Genomic DNA, 9,818 nt, shown 5'->3' with positions numbered 1-9,818 from the left:
GCTCGGCAAACTCTGTCATGACCCTTGCCGTACTTTCCGCAAGTGCGGCCCTTCTGGCTCCCTGGTCTGGGATCAGCAGGCTTGGCCCGCTTGGCGGCCGGCTGTGACTGTGTCGGTCGCCGATCCCTCCCCTGAGACTCCGCCTCCTCCCTGGCCTGAGTCTCAAGCTCGATCTCCCTCTTCCGGACATTTGCCTGAAGCTCGGCAAATGTCCGGTACGAGGAGTTCGCAGCGAACTCCCGAATATCCCGCCTCAAGATGCTCAAGTAGCGGCTCATACGTGCCTGCTCAGTGGACACGTGCTTAGGGCAGAACATCGCCCTCTCGTGGAACATCCTCGTGATCGCTGTAACAGACTCAGTACCCTGCTTGAGGGTCAGAAACTCCTATGCTAAACGCTCCCTCTCCACCTGGGGAACATACTCATCCCGAAACATGGTGGTGAGCCTCTCCCAGGTCACCGCAGAAAGCTCAGCAGGCGTATAATGCGCCGTCACAAACTTCCACCAGTCCTTCGCTCCCAAGCGAAGCTGGTTCAGCGCGAACCGGACCTTCAAATGCTCAGGAGACGAGCAAGTGAAGAAACACCCCTCAATATTAGATATCCACCTCATAGCTGCCACTGGGTCCTGAGTACCATCAAACTCTGGTGGTTTTGTGTTGCTGAACTCACGGAACAGCAACGCATCCCCACCCTGCGGCCTCGCATCAGCAATCGCTGCGGTAGCCGCTGCAGCAGCAGCCTCAGAAAGAGCGACATAACGCTCATCAAACGTCTCAATCAATGTGGTCTTTATAGACCTAAACATCTCTGGTATCTCTGCGCTGATGGCCGCAGCCACCTCCTCCTGAATGATCCGGCGGATCTCCTCCTCACTGGTACCACTGCTCTCGGGCATCAAACGTGTCCTCACCATGATCTACCTCTGAAATACAACATACGATAAATTAGAATCCACACGAGTATGCTCACACTCGTCAACTCTTTCCTCCTTGATTCTTGGCATTCCAAAGATTCTTACTTGGGCTGCACACCGCTCCGGTGTTTCCAGTAGTACGGGCCCAATACTACTGTCCGCACCGCACCAGAATACACTCCAAGTCCTCCCTTCGGATCCCAGGTCTCAAGTACTCTATCATGCGTAGACCACTCTCTAATAGATCTCTCATAAGTCCCTCGCTGCTACCTACTCACTCTCAAGCATCTCATAGCAGCTCACCTCTCCCTAGGCTAAGGCATCACAAATCAGGCCACTCTAGTCCTAATAGCAATACCTAGCCTACTCTAGCATGTGAATACATCATATCAATGTCAATATCACATAATACATAAAGGTATTTTGGGAAATCACCGTTCGGGCGCTGACTGATCGTACACACATCTCTTGCTCTGCGTTTTTCAAAAATCTTTTACTTTTTTTTTGAAAATACATCTCAAATCCTCAGTTTGAGTTCAAATACGCCCGACGGTGTACTCGAATCCCTCAAACTAAGGCTCTGATACCAACTTGTAACACCGTGAATTTTCAAAATAATTTTTCGCAATATAAAATCATTTCCCATTTAGTTTCATAAAAACATTAAGTTTCAAATTCCAATCTGTATCATACAAATCCCAATATCACATAAATATATCAAAAGTCCCCTGCGTGTGTACAGATCAAGCCGGCACCTTCCCACGGTCATCGCTAGTACCTGAAACAACAACACTAACACTGTAAGCATGAAGCTTAGTGAGTTCCCCAAAATACCACACATAAAACACATATTAGCCACTCGAGGCTATAACTCTATGGGTCCGTGCACCCAACTCTGTGAACCCTCAGGTTCTAACTCTAGGAACCTTCCGGTTCCAACTCTGTAATCATGCACAGCATAAATCACATAGAAATTATGCAGTACAACACATAGCATACACATAACATACATACACTAACACATAGCTCTGATTACCTACTCAAGGTAAAGTATAGTGAGAAGACTCACCTCGCGTATCTCGGTATCTCACGAATCCTGGAAATCCCTCGTGCTCGATCCTCCAAGCTCTAATCCTCCTATAACATCACATGACTCTAATTAACACTTTTTATCTCTAAGATTGACTATCCCTAAGAAGTCAACACAGGTCAACGGTCAACGGTCAACGGTCAACTTTGACCGGACTCGGCGAGTGCACACGGCAACTCGGCGAGTCTAGACGTTCTCACCAACTCTCTAGGATTCCCATTCTACACGTCGAGTACTCCCCCTGACTCGACGAGTTTCACCTGGCAGAAATCGCGGGGCCACCCCGACTCAACTCGCCGAGTCTCAAGAACGACTCGGCGAGTCCCAGCTCAACTCAGTCCACTTGACAATCCTCTCTAACTCGCCCTGACTCACTGAGTCAACCCATGACTCGACTGGACCACTCACTGGCCGGTCCAAGGCAATCTTCAAGCTACTCGCCGAGTCTGCTCATCGGACTCGGCGAGTCCATGCCATGCAATCACTCAAACTTGCTTCTAAGGTCAGATCTATTGCAACAATTCGTAGATCTGGCCTTCCTAGACTGATTAACCACATAAAGCCCTAGACTTGGTGCATAAACAACCTCTATATGACCATATATGAAGAATTATCAACAATTATCACTACTCAAGGTCATAACCTCCATTGTTCTCTATAAAGCTTGATGAATGAGGCTCTCTGGACCTCTATGGATCCAGATCCAACGTCTCATCACTAGCAAGGGACTATTTGGCCATCCAATCAACTCAACAAGGTCACAAGAAACACTAAAATCAATTATACTTCACAAAACAGGAGATGAGCCGAAATCATACCTTTAGATTGAAGGGCTAAGCTTCAAATCCACAGAATAGCAATCTCCTTTGTCTCCTTTTGGCTAGAACCTTCCTCTTCTTTGCTAAACAACACACAAATGTCAAGAAATGCTTCCTTTCTCTCTCAAATCGCTAAGGCACTCTAGGGTTTCTCTCTATGGACTGTTGGGTGCAAATGACGGCCATAAGGCCCTTTAAATAGGTCCCAAACCCGAGAAATTAGGGTTTCATTAAACAGCATGGACTCGCCGAGTCCATATCCTGGACTCGCCGAGTCCAGACGAATCCCGCGTCCAGAATCACGACCCTACTCGGCGAGTCTGAGCTCCAACTCGCCGAGTCCCCTCTCAAAACATCAAAAATCAAAACAATAAAGACACCTGGAAATCCGGGCTGTTACAATGATAGTGTTCCTCCACCTTTCAATCATAACTACACATCCATCCCTATGACACAGGATGAAATTGACAGGGAGGCACATCTTCGATATGGCAAACCAGCTGGATTTGTGTCAGGAGGTATTCAAGTTGAAGATATTAATGATTCTACTCCTTGTGCATGTAAAGTAGTAGATGATGAGAACAAGGAGAAAACTATTGAACAAACCAATGATTCCTTGAACTCTGAATCTATTGCTTCGAACTCAGTTGCTTCTGATCAATCAGCTGTTGAGAAGTACATGCCACCAAATCAAGTGAAATGGTCGACTAGTTGCAATTGTGCTTGTAGGAACAACCAGAAACAAGGCAAGCATACGCCACCAGGGGCAGGAAGAAACAATTTCCCAGTGAAGAAAAAGACTTGTTTTCACTGTGGAACACCTGGTCATCTTGCCCGAAATTGTCCAAATCGCGCATCAAGATCAAAAGCAAGTGCTGAGCCACCCATCAGATCGAAAAAGAAATGGGTTAAACCCAACTACAAATGGGTTCCAAAGGCTCAATCTCCCATATGAACTAACGATTCTAATATTTCTATGTCTTCTGTTTGTGATAAACTGGACATGTCATGGGAGAAAGTATCGTGTGTCGATGACAAAGGTCGACCCAGTTTCAAAATGGATTGGGTTTCAAAGACTAACTGATCTCGCTATGTGTCGGAGCAGCTATGGAGGCATACCATCAGACTTCGGTTTATTGGTAGTGGCTGTTCCTGGCACTTGATAGGGGACATCTCTCAACTGTACAACATTCAGACATTTGTTTGAGAGTACATGTCCTTTGCGGGAAGGGAAGAAAGGAAGGGATCACATGGGGTTTGTGCTTAACGATGTGAAGAATTTTCGGATCTGTTTTGAGATTTTGCGTGATGTTCTCAGACCTTCTGGATGCGAATTGAATCGGTGATTTACGTGACTTCAGACGTAGATGAGACTCGTGGAGACTGTATTGAAGATCTTCTGAGCTAAGGCTTCATCCGTGAGCATCGAAGAATTCTCATTCGAAGGAGCAAGAAATGAAGACTGTTCTTCCATCATTCAATCTTTCAACCTCAGAAGCAAGGTGAAGCTGTTCTTGAAGATTATGCGACGAATTGCATTGAAGCCTCCTCAATCAGTCTGCTGCTATCTTGTACCTGCTGAAGTGATCCAGAAGATTATTTCTCTTTGATGTTCTCCCTGAAGATTCTCATGCTGAAAGAGCTATCTTTCAAGAATCTTTTCAAGAACCCTCCTCACCCAACGTACGTTCAATGTCAAATTCTGCAGAAATCCCAACTGCTCAAGATGAAGTCATTTATTCAAGATTCATATGTTCTTCTTGATGCTGCGAAGAAATTTGAAGATTAATGCTGAATCCAAGCTCCCAATGAAGATTAACAAGAAAAAGCCAGCTACTTTTTAGGGGAGCTTGTTGGGTCAATTAGAAAAGAAAGTTATAAACCAAGGGGGAGATTGTTGGGTCAAAAATATGGTTTATACTTTGCTTTTCTAAGAAAATATATTTTTATTTAATGTTGTATGTGTTTGAGGTTTGTGTGTACGGCCACACACCCTGTGTGCGGCCATACACAGGGTGTGCGGCTGTACACATCAATTCCGGTAAATAAAGTTTCATGTACTCCATCTTGTGAAACTACTATTAAATTTCTCCGAGATCAAATCGATTTATTAAAAAGAGAAAATGAGGACCTCAAATACGAAGGCTATACTCTAAGGAAAGGTCAGAAACCGTTAAAGGCACAACTAGAAGCAAAAACCAAAGACTTTAGAAAGCTTCAGGAAGAGTACAGCAACAAGTGTGAAAATTACGATCACATTAAACGCAAACTTGCTGCTGTAACTGAAGAACTTGACGCTTTGAAAATAAAGTGTGGAAAAACAGATGTTAGTTTCAAAAATTACATTGCGTCAAGTAAGACAGTCGAGTCCTTATATGAAACCCAATTAAAATTCAAAGAAAATCAAAACAAGGGTCTAGGGTATGATAGTGTTCCTCCACCTTTCAATCATAACTACACATCCATCCCTATGACACAGGACGAAATTGACAGGGAGGCACATCTTCGATATGGAAAACCAGCTGGATTTGTGTCAGGAGGTATTCAAGTTGAAGATATTAATGATTCTACTCCTTGTGCAGGTAAAGTAGTAGATGATGAGAACAAGGAGAAAACTATTGAACAAACCAATGATTCCTTGAACTCTGAATCTATTGCTTCGAACTCAGTTGCTTCTGATCAATCAGCTGTTGAGAAGTACATGCCACCAAATCAAGTGAAATGGTCGACTTGTTGCAATTGTGCTTGTAGGAACAACCAGAAACAAGGCAAGGATACGCCACCAGGGGCAGGAAGAAACAATTTCCCAGTGAAGAAAAAGACTTGTTTTCACTGTGGAACACCTGGTCATATTGCCCGAAATTGTCCAAATCGCGCATACGTTCCTTATTATGCACAAGGCTGGCAGAACGCGCCAAGAGGGAGATACTCCAAAAGATACCCCTCGAGATCACGATCAGACATTGACGACTGGAATGCCAAGAAGGCCAAGAGTTCTACTCCCAAGGCCAAGAAATCAAATCCCAAGGTCAAGAAGGGAATTTCGGCCAAGAAGCCAAATCCAAGAGATGCTCCCATGAAGTCAAAATCAAAGTCATCTCAACGGCCGACATCAAGATCAAAAGCAAGTGTTGAGCCACCCATCAAATCGAAAAAGAAATGGGTTAAACCCAACTACAAATAGGTTCCAAAGGCTCAATCTCCCACATCAACTAACGATTCTAATATTTCTATGTCTTCTGTTTGTGATAAACTGGACATGTCATGGGAGAAAGTATCGTGTGTCGATGACAAAGGTCGACCCAGTTTCAAAATGGACTGGGTTTCAAAGACTAACTGATCTCGCTATGTGTCGGAGCAGCTATGGAGGCATACCATCAGACTTCGGTTTGTTGGTAGTGGCTGTTCCTGGCACTTGATAGGGGACATCTCTCAACTGTACAACATTCAGACATTTGTTTGAGAGTACATGTCCTTTGCGGGAAGGGAAGAAAGGAAGGGATCACATGGGGTTTGTGCTAAACGATGTGAAGCATTTTCGGATCTGTTCTGAGATTTTGCGTGATGTTCTCAGACCTTCTGGATGCGAATTGAATCAGTGAATTACGTGACTTCAGACGTAGATGAGACTCGTGGAGACTGTATTGAAGATCTTCTGAGCCAAGGCTTCATCCGTGAGCATCGAAGAATTCTCATTCGAAGGAGCAAGAAATGAAGACTGTTCTTCCATCATTCAATCTTTCAACCTCAGAAGCAAGGTGAATCTGTTCTTGAAGATTATGTGACGGATTGCATTGAAGCCTCCTCAATCAGTCTGCTGCTATCTTGTACCTGCTGAAGTGATCCAAAAGATTATTTCTCTTTGATGTTCTCCCTGAAGATTCTCAGGCTGAAAGAGCTATCTTTCAAGAATCTTTTCAAGAACCCTCCTCACCCAACGTACGTTCAATGTCAAAGTCTGCAGAAATCCCAACTGCTCAAGATGAAGTCATTTATTGAAGATTCATATGTTCTTCTTGATGCTGCGAAGAAATTTGAAGATTAATGCTGAATCCAAGCTCCCAATGAAGATCAACAAGAAAAAGCCAGCTACTTTTTAGGGGAGCTTGTTGGGTCAATTAGAAAAGAAAGTTATAAACCAAGGGGGAGATTGTTGGGTCAAAAATATGGTTTATACTTTGCTTTTCTAAGAAAATATATTTTTATGTAATGTTGTATGTGTTTGAGGTTTGTGTGTACGGCCGTACACGTGAGTACGGCCGTACACCCTGTGTGCGGCCATACACAGGGTGTGCGGCTGTACACATGTGTATGGCTGAAGGTCCATATAAATAGAGGAGTGCATGTGGGAGTATACGGTTACGAAAGAAGAGAAGAGAATGAAAGTTCTAGAGAAGAGTGTGTGTGTGTGTGTGTGAGAGAGAATCTATGTATATGGAGCATCACTCAATTTAATTCAATATATCATAGATTCATCTTCTTCTTCTTCTGATTCTCTTCTATATTGATCTGACATCATCCAATTGATTGGGATTCCGCACCATCAATTGGATTTGATTGAGTCTTCCCCCTACACAACCGCCGCCTTACCAACTCGTCTAGGAGGCTTCTTGTTTCCAAAACCTAAAATTTAGAGTATAACTCATCCTTTTCGCATATAATTTCCCCAATTTGACACTTTTAACCCCAAAATCAATTTCTTTTTAATTTTAAATTCCATTTTCATCCATTAAAAATAAAATAAAAAAAAGAGAGGAAAATGAGTTCCACATCAATTCCAGTAAATAAAGTTTCATGTACTCCATCTTGTGAAACTACTATTAAATTTCTCCGAGATCAAATCGATTTATTAAAAAGAGAAAACGAGGACCTCAAATACGAAGGCTATACTCTAAGGAAAGGTCAGAAACCGTTAAAGGCACAACTAGAAGCAAAAACCAAAGGCTTTAGAAAGCTTCAGGAAGAGTACAGCAACAAGTGTGAAAATTACGATCACATTAAACGCAAACTTGCTGCTGTAACTGAAGAACTTGACGCTTTGAAAATAAAGTGTGGAAAAACAGATGTTAGTTTCAAAAATTACACTGCGTCAAGTAAGACAGTCGAGTCCTTATATGAAACCCAATTAAAATTCAAAGAAAATCAAAACAAGGGTCTAGGGTATGATAGTGTTCCTCCACCTTTCAATCATAACTACACATCCATCCCTATGACACAGGACGAAATTGACAGGGAGGCACATCTTCGATATGGAAAACCAGCTGGATTTGTGTCAGGAGGTATTCAAGTTGAAGATATTAATGATTCTACTCCTTGTGCAGGTAAAGTAGTAGATGATGAGAACAAGGAGAAAACTATTGAACAAACCAATGATTCCTTGAACTCTGAATCTATTGCTTCGAACTCAGTTGCTTCTGATCAATCAGCTGTTGAGAAGTACATGCCACCAAATCAAGTGAAATGGTCGACTTGTTGCAATTGTGCTTGTAGGAACAACCAGAAACAAGGCAAGGATACGCCACCAGGGGCAGGAAGAAACAATTTCCCAGTGAAGAAAAAGACTTGTTTTCACTGTGGAACACCTGGTCATATTGCCCGAAATTGTCCAAATCGCGCATACGTTCCTTATTATGCACAAGGCTGGCAGAACGCGCCAAGAGGGAGATACTCCAAAAGATACCCCTCGAGATCACGATCAGACATTGACGACTGGAATGCCAAGAAGGCCAAGAGTTCTACTCCCAAGGCCAAGAAATCAAATCCCAAGGTCAAGAAGGGAATTTCGGCCAAGAAGCCAAATCCAAGAGATGCTCCCATGAAGTCAAAATCAAAGTCATCTCAACGGCCGACATCAAGATCAAAAGCAAGTGTTGAGCCACCCATCAAATCGAAAAAGAAATGGGTTAAACCCAACTACAAATAGGTTCCAAAGGCTCAATCTCCCACATCAACTAACGATTCTAATATTTCTATGTCTTCTGTTTGTGATAAACTGGACATGTCATGGGAGAAAGTATCGTGTGTCGATGACAAAGGTCGACCCAGTTTCAAAATGGACTGGGTTTCAAAGACTAACTGATCTCGCTATGTGTCGGAGCAGCTATGGAGGCATACCATCAGACTTCGGTTTGTTGGTAGTGGCTGTTCCTGGCACTTGATAGGGGACATCTCTCAACTGTACAACATTCAGACATTTGTTTGAGAGTACATGTCCTTTGCGGGAAGGGAAGAAAGGAAGGGATCACATGGGGTTTGTGCTAAACGATGTGAAGCATTTTCGGATCTGTTCTGAGATTTTGCGTGATGTTCTCAGACCTTCTGGATGCGAATTGAATCAGTGAATTACGTGACTTCAGACGTAGATGAGACTCGTGGAGACTGTATTGAAGATCTTCTGAGCCAAGGCTTCATCCGTGAGCATCGAAGAATTCTCATTCGAAGGATCAAGAAATGAAGACTGTTCTTCCATCATTCAATCTTTCAACCTCAGAAGCAAGGTGAATATGTTCTTGAAGATTATGTGACGGATTGCATTGAAGCCTCCTCAATCAGTCTGCTGCTATCTTGTACCTGCTGAAGTGATCCAAAAGATTATTTCTCTTTGATGTTCTCCCTGAAGATTCTCAGGCTGAAAGAGCTATCTTTCAAGAATCTTTTCAAGAACCCTCCTCACCCAACGTACGTTCAATGTCAAAGTCTGCAGAAATCCCAACTGCTCAAGATGAAGTCATTTATTGAAGATTCATATGTTCTTCTTGATGCTGCGAAGAAATTTGAAGATTAATGCTGAATCCAAGCTCCCAATGAAGATCAACAAGAAAAAGCCAGCTACTTTTTAGGGGAGCTTGTTGGGTCAATTAGAAAAGAAAGTTATAAACCAAGGGGGAGATTGTTGGGTCAAAAATATGGTTTATACTTTGCTTTTCTAAGAAAATATATTTTTATGTAATGTTGTATGTGTTTGAGGTTTGTGTGTACGGCCGTACACGTGAG

Source organism: Lactuca sativa, chromosome 1 (assembly GCF_002870075.4).
Source record: "Lactuca sativa cultivar Salinas chromosome 1, Lsat_Salinas_v11, whole genome shotgun sequence".
NCBI classification, from domain to species: domain Eukaryota; kingdom Viridiplantae; phylum Streptophyta; class Magnoliopsida; order Asterales; family Asteraceae; genus Lactuca; species Lactuca sativa.
Note: the sequence above shows the minus strand (reverse complement) of the source record.